Source organism: Bos indicus x Bos taurus, chromosome 18 (assembly GCF_003369695.1).
Source record: "Bos indicus x Bos taurus breed Angus x Brahman F1 hybrid chromosome 18, Bos_hybrid_MaternalHap_v2.0, whole genome shotgun sequence".
NCBI classification, from domain to species: domain Eukaryota; kingdom Metazoa; phylum Chordata; class Mammalia; order Artiodactyla; family Bovidae; genus Bos; species Bos indicus x Bos taurus.
The window spans coordinates 7483519-7500058 of record NC_040093.1 but is presented as its reverse complement, the minus strand read 5'-3'; the positions used below and the strand labels follow the sequence as shown (position 1 = coordinate 7500058).

The following is a 16540-nucleotide window of genomic DNA, read 5'->3' as shown; positions in this document are numbered from 1 at the left end:
GCATCATCGACTCAATGGACATGAGTTTGAGAAAATTCTAGGAGTTAATGAAGAAAGGGTAGCCTGGCGTGCTGCAGTCCTTGGGGTCACAAAGAGTTGGACATGACTGAGCAACTAAACAACAAGGATAAAGACACTAGCTCTGGGATTTCCCTGGTGGTCCAGCAGTTAAGAATCCACCTTACAATGTAGGGGACATGGGTTCAGTCCCTGGTCCGGGAACTAAGATTCCACGTGCCATGGAGCAAATAAGCCCAACAACTACTGAGCCCACGCTCTAGAGCCCAGGAGCTGCAAATACGGAGCCTGTGTGCCCTAGAGCCTGTGCTCCATAACTGGAAAAGCCACTGCAATGACAAGGCTGCACGCCACAAGGAAGAGTAGCCCCCGCCCACCACAACTAGAGAAAAGCCCTGGTGTGGCAATGAAGACCAAGTGCAATCATAAAGGAAGAAACCAAAGAAGAAAGCCCTCCCAGAACCCCACAAGATCAAAGTACACAAGACTGTCATAGGCCATGATCAAGATTTTGCCTTGGTCTTTGCACAAGAGGACCACCGCTGGATACTGGAAGGGTGAACTTAGTGGAAGGAAAAAAATTTTTCCTTTGAGAGCTCACAGGAGATAAACATTTGTTTTCCCATAGAACTTCCCCACTTCTGGGAAGTTTCCCCAACATTATTAATGGTGTGGCTTCCTCTCTGCCCTTCTGAGGTCTTCCTGGTGTTCATGCCTTTGATACATCCCCACGCATTAGCTTTTTTCACTTTTTTCACCTTGTTCTCCACGTTCTGGGGCTCTCTCGCTTACTCCAAAATGGAAATAGTATTCAGGTCAAAACGAGAGTTTTCTGCTTAGAAGAGAGGAACATTAATGGGCTGTAGATTTTCTAGTACACCACCAGCCCTTTTTTCTTCTAAGGAGAGAGGACATCAGCATGCCTAGAAAAATATTTTGGGACTTCCCTGGTGGTCCAGTGGCTAAAATTCTGCACTCCCAATGCAGGGGACCTGGGTTTGATCTCTGGTCGGGCAACTAGATCCCACATGCTACAACTAAAATCCTGCATGCTACAACCAAGACCCAGCTCAGCCAAATAAATATTAAGAGGAAAAGGGAAAAAAAAAATATTGTACAAATCTGTTCCCGACTGTCTCTTTCTGAATGTTTAAGGAGTATTTTTTAAAAAGATACCTAGCTGTCTTCCAAGAACTACCAAATCAAAAGTACAGGGTAAGAGTAAATACAGAATCAGTTATTTTTAGAAGTTTGCCATAAGATTTTGTTTTTACTCATCTTCCGGAGCCATTACTAATCTAGTATGGAGGGCTTCCCTAGTGGCTCAGTGGTAAAGAATCCACGTGCCAACGCGAGAGACACGGGTTCAATCCCTGGTCTGGGCAGATTCCACATGCTATGGAGTAACTAAGCCCGTGCACCACAATTACTGAGCCTGCACTCCAGAACCTGGGGAACCACAACAACTAAGCCCACGTGCCACAACTACTGAAGCCTGTGACCTAGGGCCTGTGCTCCACAAGAGAGAAGCCACCAGAGTGAGAAGCCCTTGCACTACAAATAGAGAAAAGCACATGCAGCAACAAAGACTCAGCACAGCCAAAAATTATATAAATATTTTTTTAAAAAATCTAGTGTGGAGTGTGTGATCATCTAAAGAAAGGGGAAGGTTCAACTCTGTTTCACTTCAGAGTCAGCCCAGCTTTAGTCTCAGCCAAGCAAGGCAGGGGTTCCCCAGAGATTCACTGGGGCAGATCCCGACTCCTTGAGGGAAGTGATCCTCACCCATAGATCTCCACCATCACGTCCCTGTACAAGGCCCTCTGAGCAAGGTCCAGGCATTCCCACTCCTCCTGAAAGAATTCAATAGCCAAATCCTTGAAAGTCAACTGTGCCTGAAATGAAAAACACATTTTCACTGAAGGAACAGCTGAAGAGTTCTTACCTTCACACAAGATGTGAATAGGAAAGAGGCAGTAAGGATTGATTCAGTTGAGGTGATGGATCGTTTTGAGTAAGGTAATTTTGAGTAACTATTTGTTCCTAATTTTATGGGGCTTCCCTGGTGGCTCAGACAGTAAAGAATCTGCCTGCAATGTGGGAGACCTGGGTTTGATCCCTGGGTCAGGAAGATACCCTGGAGAAGGAAAAGGCTACCTACTCCAGTATTCTTGCCTGGAGAATTCCATGGACAGAAGAGCCTGGCAGACTATAGTCTATGGGGTTGTAGAGTCGGACATGACTGAGTGACTAACACTTTCACTTTTTCAGTTTTATTATATTTTTCCAGCAAAGGATATCAAATCCACTGAATCACTATAGATTTCCCATTTGTGAGGACAATAAAAGAAATACACAGATGAAAATTTTCCAACATAGGATTGTTCATATGGAGGAGATACAGGTTATGTTTTACACACTACATGATATTCAGTACCTGGAGGAGCCAGAGCATGAACAGTGTCTTCAAGCATGACAGGATCCACATATATGCAGAATCAGGGGCCACATATATGCAGAAACATAAATCTGTCCATTTAACTCAGGTATTTGAAAAGTGTTACTCAGTCATGTCCTACTCTTTGTGACCTCATGGACTGTAGCCCCCCAGGCGCCTCTCTCCATGGGATTTTCCAGGCAAGAATACTGGAGTAAGTAGCCATTCCCTCCTCCAGGGGATCTTCCTGATCCAGGGATTGAACCCGGTTCTCCTGCATTGCAGGCAGATTCTTTATCACCTGAGCCACCAGGGAAGTCATTAACAAAAGTCAGCTGGAGTTTACTCCACTAATTTTAAAAAATGATTCAACATTAAGGAAATGTACTAATGTTGTACATTAATCTAGCAGATTCAATGAAAAAAAAAAAAGAACTTATCACAGCAATAGACCTTTGAAGAAATACTGGATGATTTAGGGATAAGCAACAAAGTCCTACTATAGAGCACAGGGAACTCTACTCAGTATTCTGTGATAAACCATAATGGAAAAATATGAAAAGAAATACAGAGATAATTTTAAACAGGAAAGATTAGAACTGTATAGAAGACAGTGTTTTTAAATTATGCCAGGTGAGGCCTTCTCAAGCAAGATCAAGCAACCCACTCCAGTACTGTTGCCTGGAAAATCCCATGGATGGAGGAGCCTGGTGGGCTACAGTCCATTGGGTCTCGAAGAGTCGGACACGACTGAGCGACTTCACTTTCACTTTTCACTTTCATGCACTGGAGAAGGAAATGGCAACCCAGTCCAGTATTCTTGCCTGGAGAATCCTAGGGATGGGGGAGCCTGGTGGGCTGCTGTCTATGGGGTAGCACAGAGTCGGACACGACTGAAGCAACTTAGCAGCAGCAGCAGCAAAGACATGCTAAACTAAGAAAGACACCAGGACATGTATAAAGAATTCAACTACAAAACATAGCTTTTTAAAAGATATGTTTAAAAAAAGATATCAAAAGAGAACTGAACAAAGTATGAAAATCATGTTTTATTTCCATAAAAGCACGAAACTGACTCACAAGTAGTTGGAAAACAGAGATACAAAGGATTGTGATTTCCCCCCAAATTTTCAGAAGATGAAAAGAATACAGTATCAAGCTTTGCTTACATTGAAGGCAATCTCAGAGGTTGGCAGTGGGGATGGAACCTTTGCAGCTTTAGGGGAGGACATCTGACAAAATCTAACAAAATATGAAATGCGCCATTCTTTTTTTTTTGCTGTGCTGGGTTTTCACTGCTGTACAGGCTTTTCTCTAGTTGTGGTGAGTAGGGGCTACTCTCCAGTTGCAGCGCACAGGCGTCTTATTGTGATGGCTTCTTTTGTTTAGAAGCACAGGCTCTAGGGCTCATGGGTTCAGTAGTAGCAGCTCCCAGGCTCCAGAGAACAGGCTCAATAGTTGTGTTGCATGGGCTTAGTTGCTCCAAGGCATGTGGGACCTTCCTGGATCAGGGATCGGTCCCGTGTATCCTGAATTAGCAGGCAGATTCTTTACCACTGGGCCACCATGGCAGTCCCAAATGTGCCATTCTTGTCCCAGCAGTCACATGTTAAGATGCCCAAGAAATCCTCAGACATCTGCTGAAAAGTCAGTAGGCTCAGAGGTACCCACTGACACATTCTCTATGTCAACAAAAAACTGCAAAGGTCCCTTGTGTCTACATTAAGAGAATGTCCTGGTAAAGATCAAAGTATCTGTGTTTACTAATGTGAAAACCACTTCCAGCCACATGCTGTGATCATTTTTAAAATGTGCATAATAAAGGATTACCACAAACATGTCTTGAAGAATTTTTCCTAAAAATCTCATAATGATGTGAAACGCAGTGTTACAAAATTTGAGCTGAGTCTTGCCACAAAATTGACAACAGTGGTTCCTCAATGAGACGTGAGGCATGGTGACAGAGAAGAAGATGTTAAGCCGCTGCTTTGTTGGAATTTTGACCACAAAAATATAAATAAATAAATATCTCACATGATCTTAAAAGAAAATTTAATAATTTATTAATAATGGTGGAGCCAGAATTTGGCTATAGCCTCTCTGATGACAAAGATAAAGTTCTGTGCTCCGCTGTCTTTGTTTTTTACCTAAAAGACCTGCTAGGAGGCAGTCCTTACAGGAATACCATTATCCCTGTGGGATGAATGTACTGAGAATAATTTTTTAAAACCTCCTGTTAGATACTTAGACTGACTCCACGTTTTAAAGCCAATTATCGAACGAAGCATCCTGAATCCCTGATGTCTGTTTCTGAACTTTCTTCTGCATTCTGAATCATTAATATTTTGAAACCAAAAACACCATGATTCACTTGCTTAGCTTTGAATGCATTATTAAATCAGGCAGAGCTGGTTTCCTCTTATTACTTTCCTTTTCCAGAATTTTCCAACCATTCCTACACATTAGAACGTGACTTCCATCCTGGTTGACAGAGAGCAGACAGCACATCTAGATGGGCCCTAAGCAATCTCTGCTTCCCTACAGCACTGAGACACCCCGTCTACAACCCGTGGGTGAGAAGCCCTGCCCAGGATGGCGCCCAGGGGAGCCTGCTCACAAGGGCCAGGTCACCAGGTCATGGGGAGATGGGATCTAAGTGGAGACAACAGGCCCTGAGGGAAGGCCCCAGGTGAGTGTGCACATAGAGGACTCAGACAGGACACTTCAGAGTCAGACACGATTTGTGAGTCCAGAGAAGGGCATTTCAGGAAGGACAGACTGAGAATCCACTGAGAACATGACCTTACCTGAGAAAGAGCCATGCCTGACTCCTGTTCTTTCTTCTTCCTCCTCTTCAAGGTTTCTTCTTCAGGCAAAGACTGGTCTTGAGAAGACAGTCCTGAGTGTCAAGAATATGCCGTTTAGTGCTTGGGATCAACACACCCCCTTCCTGTGCCCCAAACACACACACAGGTAGGACCTCGTGGAACAGACAGTCCTCTGTGTTCACTGTCTCAGGAGCGACTCAGGACAGTCAACTCCCGCACAGAGTCCCAGCACGGGAGCTTTCCCACACTTTCCCTCAGATCATGCTACCCTCCTGGTGAGGAGTGGCAGAAGAGTGCCATCCTGTCCTGACTTACAGCCCCTTCAGGTTCCTGCCCAGAGACCTGCCCCCAGCACCTTCCTGCCAATGAAAACCCCTAGCACCTGACCCCAGTCCCCTAGACACTCCTACAAGCTCCCAGTGGGCCCTCCACAATATTACAGGACAGAAACCCTTACTGAGTGCACACTCTGCCATAGGATCCCACAGCACGTCCCAAATGTCAATAGCTTTTGTTCTGGCAGGAGGACACTCACCAACCCAGGATCCAGTATATTCCTTCTTGGACTGTGTGTGTTAGTCGCTCAGTCATGTTGGACTCTTTGTGACCCCAAAGACTGGAGTCTGCCAGGCTCCTCTGCCCATGGAGATTCTCCAGGCAAGAATCCTGGAGTGGGTTGCCATGCTGTCCTCCAGGGGATCTTCCTGACCCAGGGATCAAACCTGGGTCTCCCGCACTGCAGGCAGACTCTTTACTGTACGAGCCATCAGGAAAGCCCTCCTTCTTGGAGACCCCACCCTAAAGTCAGGCACAGCCATAACATCCTAATGCAAGAGTGATGTCTCCAACAATCCACGTTTTCCACGGAGACTCTAATATCTTCCATCTTGGAAACATTTCTAAGATGTCATCTGTATCCGGCAGAACCCACATGACAGTAAAGCTTGGGCAGTAATAATGAGATCCACCCACTTAAAACAGCAGATTACCCCCAAAATGGTCTGCGAAATTCTTCCTTTTAACCTCTTATGGGTCAATGGTCCTCGCACTCATTAGAGACCCCATAGAGGTTACTACATAGAACAAACTTCCTCAGTCTGCCTCTCAGGATTCAGACACAAACTCCTCCACAGCCAGGAGTTTGGCTGCCGATAGCTCACAACTCAGTCCCCGCTTGAAAATGGGACTCAACCACAGGGAGTGGCCTCCACAACATCACAGCACCTCGCTGGACAGGACAATGTCTGGTCAGCCTCGGAGGGGAAGGCCTGTATCTTCCCTCAGATTGGACCAGTTGTGGAGGGTCACCCCACCTCCGGAGCCCCCTTTTGTAAAGTCCTACAGTGGAGTCTGGATTCTCGTCCTGAAGGCAAAGGGAAGACATGGAAGGGATTAAGACCAGAGAATTCGTCCCTGCTCTGTTTCCCCCTCTGCTTTCCTTGTCGCCTCTTTCCCCCTCTTTCTGTCCCAGGACCACTCTCTCTGTTGTCCAGGGCACCGATACTTTTATTTTCCCCTCATTCTCTCAGTTCCAGGTACCTGCCCCTTGCGGTTCCCACATCTACCCTGATCAAGGTCTCTCTCACCCAGTTTGCTTCCCTTTGTCTTTTTGAAGGCGCCTTTCTACCTAGGTTTCTTCTGACTCACTCTTTTGCTCTGACTGTATCTCCACATCCACCTGGTCCATCGTCTATTTCAGCCTCTCTTTTTCACTCTTCCTTTCTCTGTCGGTCTTTCTCATCCCCTACCCTGTACATTCACAGGTACGGAAGAGATAGGGAGATGTCCCCTACCCACGAAATGCATTTTCCAGTGGGGCTTCGGGAATGTAAACACACCGCGACAAGCACAGACAGTGGGATGCGTTTTGTGCAGAAGAAACACAAAGAATGTAATCAAATGGGTGCGTGTCACCTCTTTCAGCGCGTGGGGCAGAGAACTCCAACGCGGTGAGTGCAAAGTGCAAAGGATGACTACGGAGGGAAGGGGCCGACTCCTGAGGCTACGTAGATATGGAAGCTGTCAGGAGAGGGGTGATGTCTGCACGACCCCGAGGCAGAGGAGAAGATGTGGCCTCCGGGTATACATGGCCAAGCGGCAGAAGAGAATCCACCCCGGGAGTGAGAGCTTTGCACAGCGCGGCTGAGAGAGACAGAGAGAGAGGGAGGATCGGAGCCTGTGGAAGTCACTGCAGGCACTTCAAGCAGGCAAGAGGCGTCACCTGGACCCAAGGCTGAAAGGCCAGTGAGGAGACCCGCTTTATAGAGCGATTTTAACTCGAAATAGACGAGGACCTCCGATCCGCCGCGGAGCTGTTAGGCCTTGAATGTCTCGCGATAATGCCGAGACTTACCGAGGGCGGACGAGTGGATGAAGGGGATCTTAACGTAATTGACGACCCCTGAACCTTGGATGTGGCGGATCCGGGGCGTGAGGGGCGTCTAAAATACCCAGTCGTGACATAAAAACCAAGGGCTGCGCCCCTCCCTCCGCTTCCGGGTTTGCGGGAAATTGCGCCTGCGCAGGCGGAGCGAGGGCGGGGCCGGCGAGGGGCGGGGCGTAGGCGGTATCAGGGACTGAACTGAAAGCAAGAGGGCGGGGCCGACAGGGCGGGGCCTAGAGGAATCAGGATCTGGCTTCTGTCCCACTGTTTTTCTGCCCAACAGGGCATGATCCTCTTCTTCAGAATTTTCTTTATTTTCTTTTTAATTTTAAAAATTTATTTTCTGCTGCTCTGGGTGTTCCTTGCTGGGCTAGGGCTTCTCCTTACAGTGGTTTCTCTTGTTGCGGAGCACTGGCTCTAGGCGCCTGGCTTCAGTATTTGCAGCACTCGGGCTCAGTAGTTGTGGTGCACATGGGTTTAGCTGCTCCGCGGCAAGTGAGATCTTGCTGGATCAGGAAAGTCCCTTTGGTGTCCCATGGACCCTACCGCTTCTTTGCTATTTTAAGTTAATGTGTCATCAATGATGGAGAAGGAAATGGCAACCCACTCCAGTTTTCTTGCCTGGAAAATCCCATGGACGGAGGAACCTGGTAGGCTACAGTCCATGGGGTCGCAAAGAGTCGGACACGACTGAGTGACTTCACTTTCAGCCACTTAAATTTCAAGCTGAGATGTTTTCCTCTCAAGTTGAAAATGGCTTAAGTCAATGCTCTTTTGCTAGTGGGTAGTGTTGAGTAATATAATTTAAAATGACATCATCTTACAACCCAGAAGTCCTCTCCACAAAGGTAGTAGAGGAAGGAAACAGTTTTACTATTAAATAAGTATTAAACCAGAAAGTGATGTCCATCACAGGCAATCTGCTAAGAGACTGCAGACTGAAAGTCCTAACCTGTAATATTAGATAAGCAGATACAAGTGTTTACACACTTGTTCTCAAGATAAACAATAACTCGTTCTCAGATAAGAAGATGTGATAGCATCATTTGTCACAAAAAGTTCATCCTAACTTCACCAGGTAATTGGACTAACCAACTGTGTTAGCTAATTGTCTTTATCCAGAGGAAAAACAAACTTATCCTATCTTTATGACAGGAGAGAGTTCTGCAGCATGGAACAAGGCACCTGCTAAGTTAGGTTCTTGTTGTTCAGTTGCTAACTTGTGTCCAATTCTTTGTGACCCCATGGACTGTAGCCCACCAGACTCCTCTGTCCATGGGATTTCCCAGGCAAGAATACTGGAGTGGGTTGCCATTTCCTTCTCCAGGGAATCTTCCCCACCCAGGGATCGAACTGGAGTGTCCTGCATTGGCAGGCAGATTCTTTACCACTGAGCTACCTGAGAAGCCCAAGTTAGATTCTTACCCTTATGCAGAAACTGGGAGATAAGTTTGCTATCTCCTTTGATGTTTACCTTTCAAAGAGATGGCTTCCAGATCCTTGAGGAAATATTCCTGGGTTGCAAAATTGACAAGAGCCTTGTTTAGCTTTAAGGTTGTGCATACATTTCAAGGAAGCCAGGAAAAGACCTTACAAGTTTCTAAAGGAAATGCTCTAAGAAAAGAGGCGGCGGGGAATAGTCTCTTCTCTTATTCTCAACAAGAAATTTAAGCCAGGTTTTTTTGTTATTATTTTTAGTTTGTATTTGTCCTTACAGAAACAGCATGCATTCATACATTAAGGCATTATTTTTTGAACATCTACTATAGGTTCACAAGAATGGTAGCATGCCCTCTATCTCATGACTGTGCTGGGAACCTCACATGAATTATGTGATTCAATCCTTATAATACTGTGGGAGTTGGGTGTTATATGTCTATCTTCCCTAGGAGGATTTGGGTGCTGGGCTGCGCCTTTCTTAGGGATAGAGATTCCTATGCCTCTTCAGTTTCCGACACTGATCATTAAAATGATCTTACATGTGATGGCAGCTCACTCAGTATACATGGAAGAGAGGAAGGCAGAAAAGAATGGTGGGATTAGGACTTTTCTGGTGGCGAAGTGGATAAGAATCTGCCTACCAATGCAGCGGGGGCTTCCCTGGTGGCCAGTGCAGGAAATGTGCGGTCCGTCTCTGGTCTGGAAGATCCCACATGCCTTGGAGCAATTAAGCCTGTGTACCACAACTTCCCTGGTGGCTCAGACGGTAAAGCATCTGCCTACAGTACGGGAGACCTGGGTTCGATCCCTGGGTCAGGAAGATCCTCTGGAGAAGGAAATGGCAACCCACTCCAGTACTCTTGCCTGGAAAATCCCATGGACGGAGGAGCGTAGTAGGCTACAGTCCATGGGGTCGCAGAGTCGGACACGACTGAGCGACTTCACTTCACTTCAGTTCACCACAGCTATGAGCCTGTGCTCCACAACAAGAGAAGCCACCACAATGGTAAGTCTTCACACCACAACAAAGAGCAGCCCCTACTCACCATAACTAGAGAAAGCCTGAGCAAAAGCAACAAATACCCAGCACTACCCCATGATAGATAAATAAATACATTAAAAAAAAAAAAAAAAAGAATGGTGGGATTAGTCATTCCGAGTGATCTTCAGAGGCTTTGTCCATTTGTGTTCACATATTTTGTTTTTAACTTGTGAAACAACCAATGGGCCCCTAAGAGTCGGAGACATGATGCTTCGAGGAATTCTCTAAATACAAGTTATAAACAAAAAAGCAAATAAACTTACCAAACTTTAAGTTCTTTGCTCCCTTCTGTGTGTGTCCAGGTTTCCAGAAACTGGGAATTCTGAGTCCAGTTCCAGGTTAGCAGCAGAAGTCGACCTAAACTGAGTTCCCCACTAAGTAGTCATGAGAAGGGAGGATCTGAGGACACGTAGAGGATCGGAGAGATTCAAGAGGTAAATTCGCATCTAAGTTATTTTAGAGGGTACCTGAGAGATCTATGGAACCCCAGAGACCCCAGCTAGGCAGAGATCGCCTCTAGGGTGCAGCTTTGGAGACAACTGAGCTTTGTGTGCACAACTGTTGTTGGCCAGAAGTGTGAGGTAGAAACCTAACAAATTTGGAAGAGCAGCTCTAGTTAGGGCCTGTGGGCCCCTTCTCTATTTATACAGCATGCGGTAAATCTGGCCGGCAAGCCCCCTGCGGTCCTAGTGCTGGATTCAGGCCCTGAGGGCTGCGGGCTTTCCCTTGTGTGTGTAGGTCGGAGGGTTTAGGCAGGAAAGGGGAAGGGTGGGGAAGATAAAGTGCCAAACGGGATGGTGGTGGGACTGGTTTGTGCAGCTGATTTAATATGTCCCAGGGGGCTGAACCCCGCAGCTTCTTCCTATGGGCTTGTGTCAGATTGAATTCTGGTTGATTGATCAGAGCCCCAGACCGATATAAGCACCAAGTTGTTGCTGCAAGTTTGGATCCTGGATAAAGGGGCTCTAAAGGGGCACTGAGATAGAAGACTTCTGGGCAGACGTGTACCATCTGGGCAGGAAAGCAGAGCAGACACCTTGAGAAATGACTCTTGAGGGCGGTGTCTCGTCCCACGAAGGGCGGGGCCATCTCAAGTTCTTGGGCGCACGCGCGTGTTTAGGTGCAACATACATAGGCGTGAAATGTGTCTTGCGGGCTTGCTAGGCGAGGCCATCACTTCCTAAATTCCTTGGAGGAGCTACATCTTGAAGACCTGTGCCCAGTGAGGTACTGTCGTCTCCTTTTGACCATGGCTTTTTTTATACATTGCTTGTGGTATCTAATCGTGACCATAAAATTCATGATAGTGTCTTCAAAATTGTTTTGTCCCCATGATCAGCAGAAAAATGACAAAGGTACAAATATTTTTCTTAATATAGCCCCATGGTACTTTTATTTTATTGAAGTATAATTGATTTACAATGTTGTGTTAATTTCTGCTGTACAGTAAACTGACTCAGTTATACATGTATATGTATTCTTTTTCATATTCTTTCCCATTGTGGTTTGCTGCAGGGTATTAAATATAGTTCCTTGAGCTATATAGTAGGACCTTGCTGTTTATACATCCTATGCATAATAGTTTGCATCTGCTCCCCAAACTTCCAATACTTCCCTCTCCTACCCTGTCCCTAGGTTCTTGTTCAGAAGTCACAGAGACCTCTCTGACTTTGGTTATTTACAGCCATGTCTTCTGACAGATAGTGATGTATTTAAAAAAAAATTATTGAAATACAGTTGATTTACAATATTGTGTTACAACAGAAATTATGTTTTATGTGTGATAGTGTGAAATCGTGGAAAATATATTTATTACTCTCTGCCCCTGGTTCCTGGCACAGAGCACCTAAAACTCATGATTTCCTAAGTGATGAGAGCACTAGGCACATCTTTTGTTCTAATTTTGGTCTTTGATTCCTGACATAGGGCACCAAATCCTTTAGAATTTCCCAGGGTGATAAGAGTGTCTTTTATTTTAATGAGACAAATCTTGGTGCGCTCCTGGATGGGAGCTAGTCACCAGAAAGACCAGTCTATGATTAGAAGGTGGGAACTTTCCATTCCTCACTTCCTACCCAGTCTCCAGAGAGAGGAAGACTGATAATAAAGTCAATGATCAATCATGCCTATGTGGGACTTCCCAGGAGGTCTACTAGTTAAGACTCCAAACTTCTACTGCAGGGGGCACAGGTTCCATCCCTGGGTGGGGAACTAAGATCCTGCAGACCATGAGTACAACCAAAAAGAGAAAAAAGAATTCCTTGTAAAAATGCCCTAATTGCCCAGTGGTTAGGACTGTGCACTTCTACTGCAGGGAGGGCATGAGTTTGATCCCTGGTATGGTATTCTTGAAGCTGTTCAGTGTGGCCCAAAACAACAACAAACAAAAAATTAGTTCCTTTTTTTTTTTCCTTCTTTTTCTTTTTGGCTATGCTATGGAGCTTGCAGAATCTCAGTTCCCCAACCATTAGGCCACCAGGAAACTCCCTTCTTATTTTTGAATCTTTAATTAATTGGCATCTGTTTGGGTTTTTTTTTTTTCAAACTTTAAACTTTTTATTTTGTATTGGGGTATAGCTTGTTAACAATGTTGTGGCAGTTTCAGGTGAACAGTGAAGGAACTCAGCCATATATACATATATTCATTCTCCCTGGCATCTGTTTTTCCATATGACAAGAAGCCCAGGGTGGGCCACCCCAAAACGTGCCTCAATGCAAATTTTGAATTAAACCTACTTAAGAAACGACCAGTGTAAGGGAGACACTCTGATCCTCCTTTCTATCTCCTGAAAGCAAGAAATAAATCCTCATGTGGAAGGTTCATTCCCTGCCTCTGGAGGTAGAAGGATGCCCTTATCACCAGAGATAAGAAATCCAGGCAAGACGCCTGTGTAAACAAACCTTGGAAATTCCCTGGTGGTCTAGTGGTTCAGTTCAGTTTGGTTCACCCAGTCCTGTCCGATTCTTTGTGACCCCAAGGACTGCAGCACACCAGGCCTCCCTGTCCACCACCAACTTCTGGAGGTTACTCAAACTCATGTCCATTGAGTCGGTGATGCCATCCAACCAACTCATCCTCTATCATCCCCTTCTCCGCCCACCTTCAATCTTTCCCAGCATCAGGGTCTTTTCCAATGAGTCAGTTCTTTGTATCAGGTGGCCAGAGTATTGGAGTTTCAGCTTCAGCATCAGTCCTTCCAATGAATATTCAGGACTGATCTCCTTTAAGATGGGACTGGTTGGATCTCCTTGCAGTCCAAGGAACTTTCAAAAATCTTCTCCAACACCACAGTTCAAAAGCATCAATTCTTCGGTGCTCAGCTTTCTTTATAGTCCAACTCTCACATCCATACATGACTACTGAAAAAAGCATAGCTTTGACTAGACGGACCTTTGCTGGCAAAGTAATGTCTCTGCTTTTTAATATGCTGTCTCAGTTCAGTTCAGTTGCTCAGTTGTGTCTGACTCTTTGCGACCCCATGAATTGCAGCACGCCAGGCCTCCCTGTCCATCACCAACTCCCAGAGTTCACTCAGACTCACATCCATCAAGTCAGTGATGCCATCCAGCCATCTCATCCTCTGTCATCCCTGTCTCCTCCTGCCCCCAATCCCTCCCAGCATCAGTCTTTTCCAATGAGTCAACTCTTCGCATGAGGTGGCCAAAGTACTGGAGTTTCAGCTTTAGCATCATTCCTTCCAAAGAAATCCCAGGACTGATCTCCTTTAGAATGGACTGGTTGGATCTCCTTGCAGTCCAGGGGACTCTCAAGAGTCTTCTCCAACACCACTCTGCAAAAGCATCAATTCTTCGGTGCTCAGCTTTCTTCACAGTCCAACTCTCACATCCATACATGACCACTGGAAAGACCATAGCCTTGACTAGACGGACCTTTGTTGGCAAAGTAATGTCTCTGCTTTTGAATATACTATCTAGGTTGGTCATAACTTTCCTTCCAAGGAGTAAGCGTCTTTTAATTTCATGGCTGCAGTCACCAAATGCAGTGATTTTGGAGCCCCAAAAAATAAAGTCTGACACTGTTTCCACTGTTTCCCCATCTATTTCCCATGAAGTGATGGGACCAATATGGTGTCTAGGTTGGTCATAACTTTTCTTCAAAGGAGCAAGAGTCTTGCTAGTGGTTAGGACTCTGCATTTTCGCTACCTAGGGCACAAACTCAATCCCTGATCTGGGAACTAAGATCCTGCAAAATTCGTGGAGCAGCCAAAAAAAAAAAAAAAAAAACCAAGAACCCACCACCTTATTACTCTTTAATTTACTATCCAAATACCTGATTCTGTTTAGATTCTTCACTAATCGAGCATGCAAAGCGTAAGTTTCTATGTCCTGTCAATTCCTTGCAAATTTGTTTTTTCTTTCTCCAAAAATTATAAAAGCTGCTTTTCTGGCCACTTCTTATGACATCCTTATGGGGTTTCCCTGGTGGCTCAGCAGTACAGAAATCTGCCTGAAATGCAAGAGATGCTACTGGAGCCACAGGTTCGATCCCTGGGTCTGGAGGATGCCCTGGAGAAGAGATGGCAACCCACTCCAGTATTGTTGCCTGGAAAATCTCCTGGACAGAGAAACCTGGCAGGCTACAGTCCATGGCGTCACAAAAGAGTTGGATGCGACTTAGCAATGAAAAAAAAAAAAAAAAAATTAGGTTCCTATGACACCTCCATGTGCTCAAATTAAAATTTCCTTTTCTTCTTTTATTACTGAAGCAAACTTGGGTCTGCTCACCTGAGTGCAATAAAGCCAATCTACTGACACCATGTTATGGAAAAGGAAAATACGCAATTTGTATTTGTATTGTAAAAGCGCCAATACAAGGAGGATGGGTGGCTTATGCCCAACAACCTCTAACTCCCTCAGGGCTTTCAGAGAGGAGTTTTATAGGCAGAATTTGGGGCAAAGGCTGCAGGGTGTGTGACTCTCATTGGTTGGTGGCGATGCTCCAGGAATCTTGTGCTCAGCCTGAAGTTACCATCCTCCACCTGAGATGGGGGACTTAGTTCCTGCTGCTGCTGCTAAGTCGCTTCACTCGTGTCCAACTCTGTGCGACCCCATAGACGGCAGCCCACCAGGCTCCCCCGTCCCTGGGATTTTTCAGGCAAGAACACTGGAATGGGTTGCCATTTCCTTCTCCAATGCATGAAAGTGAAAAGTGAAAGTGAAGTGGCTCAGTAGTGTCCAACTCTAGCGACTCCATGGACTGCAGCCTACCAGGCTCCTCCATCCATGGGATTTTCCAGGCAAGAGTACTGGAATGGGTTGCCATTGCCTTCTCCTTAGTTCCTGCAGAGGAGCTCAAAGATATAGTTCTGCATTGAATATATTCCTTGAGGAGGAACAAGGACCCCTGCCCCAAAGCTGCTCTATTCTTTCTCCCTTGTCTCAGCACCCCCTTCCTTCCCTGATTAGCAATTGAATCTGCCCTTTGGAACTCAGGGAGGGTCATGGATGCTGAATGAAGCCTCCTTTGGTGCTCAGGGAAGGTCTTCAAGGCTGAAACCTATTTTCTACAAATAAGATGGGGGGGGGGGGGCTGGAAAGAAGGGGGACACAGAAAAGATCTATACCTCAGAGGGCCTGACAGTGTGCTTCTCCATTTTCACTGGAACTTAAAATAAGCAGGACTATCACTAAGCACATCTGAAACCCAAAAGTTTACCACAACTAGATGTTTGTAAGGTGTGTCTGAACAAGTGGGGATAACTTGCTCAAGTATTAAGAAGGCCTACTCAATGTGAGTGGCTGCAACAGGTTTGTCCTCGGCAGAGTGAGAACTACAGGTCTAACTGGCCGACTTGCACGCACGCTTAGTAGTGTCCAACTCTTACACCATGGACGCACGCCAGGCTCCTCTGTCCATGGGATTTCCCAGGCAAGAATACTGGAGTGGGTTGCCATTTCCTCCTGTAAGGAATCTGCCCGACCCAGGCATTGAACCCGCCTTTCCTGCATTGCAGGCGGATTCTTTACCACTGTGCTACCTGGGAAGTGGACTGGCTGACCGAGTGATGAGGAATTAACCCTTGACTCATAATCTAATTGTCTATTCCTAAATTATAAAGGTACTCATACTTGTTGGTCCTATCAGACAAAAATTTCATATGGATATATACAGCAGTTACTGTTAAGTATTACTGAATATTGAGTAGCAATCTGTACGTTTAAAATTTGTTAAATCTATTTTTTAAAGGTTATTAAAGCATACCATGTTAATTTGCTTTTGTAATCAAGGTGACTAATAATTTCAGTTGTGTAAATAAAGTCATGTATCGTTTAAAAAAAAAAAAAACAACGAAACCAAGAGACATGCACAGAAGAAACAGTCAAGCCCTTCCAAGCCCTGACAACGCAGAGGCATTGAGAGCGGAAGCCC

General features: G+C 45.6%; 1 long non-coding RNA gene across 3 annotated transcripts; it reads right to left on the bottom strand.

The window, feature by feature from the left end:
- Nucleotides 1-1620: 1620 nt before the first annotated feature.
- On the bottom strand, nt 1621-7812 carry LOC113875616. 3 transcript variants are annotated; one of them, XR_003506308.1, is made up of 4 exons: nt 7637-7812; nt 5819-6646; nt 5263-5354; nt 1621-1913 (listed from the first exon to the last, which is right to left on the bottom strand). It is a non-coding gene; the product is annotated as an uncharacterized LOC113875616 (long non-coding RNA). The 3 variants fall into 3 exon arrangements; XR_003506307.1 differs by lacking the exon at nt 1621-1913 and adding an exon at nt 3948-4190; XR_003506306.1 differs by lacking the exon at nt 1621-1913 and having other exon boundaries at nt 3485-5354.
- Between the last annotated feature and the right edge of the window lie 8728 nt (nt 7813-16540).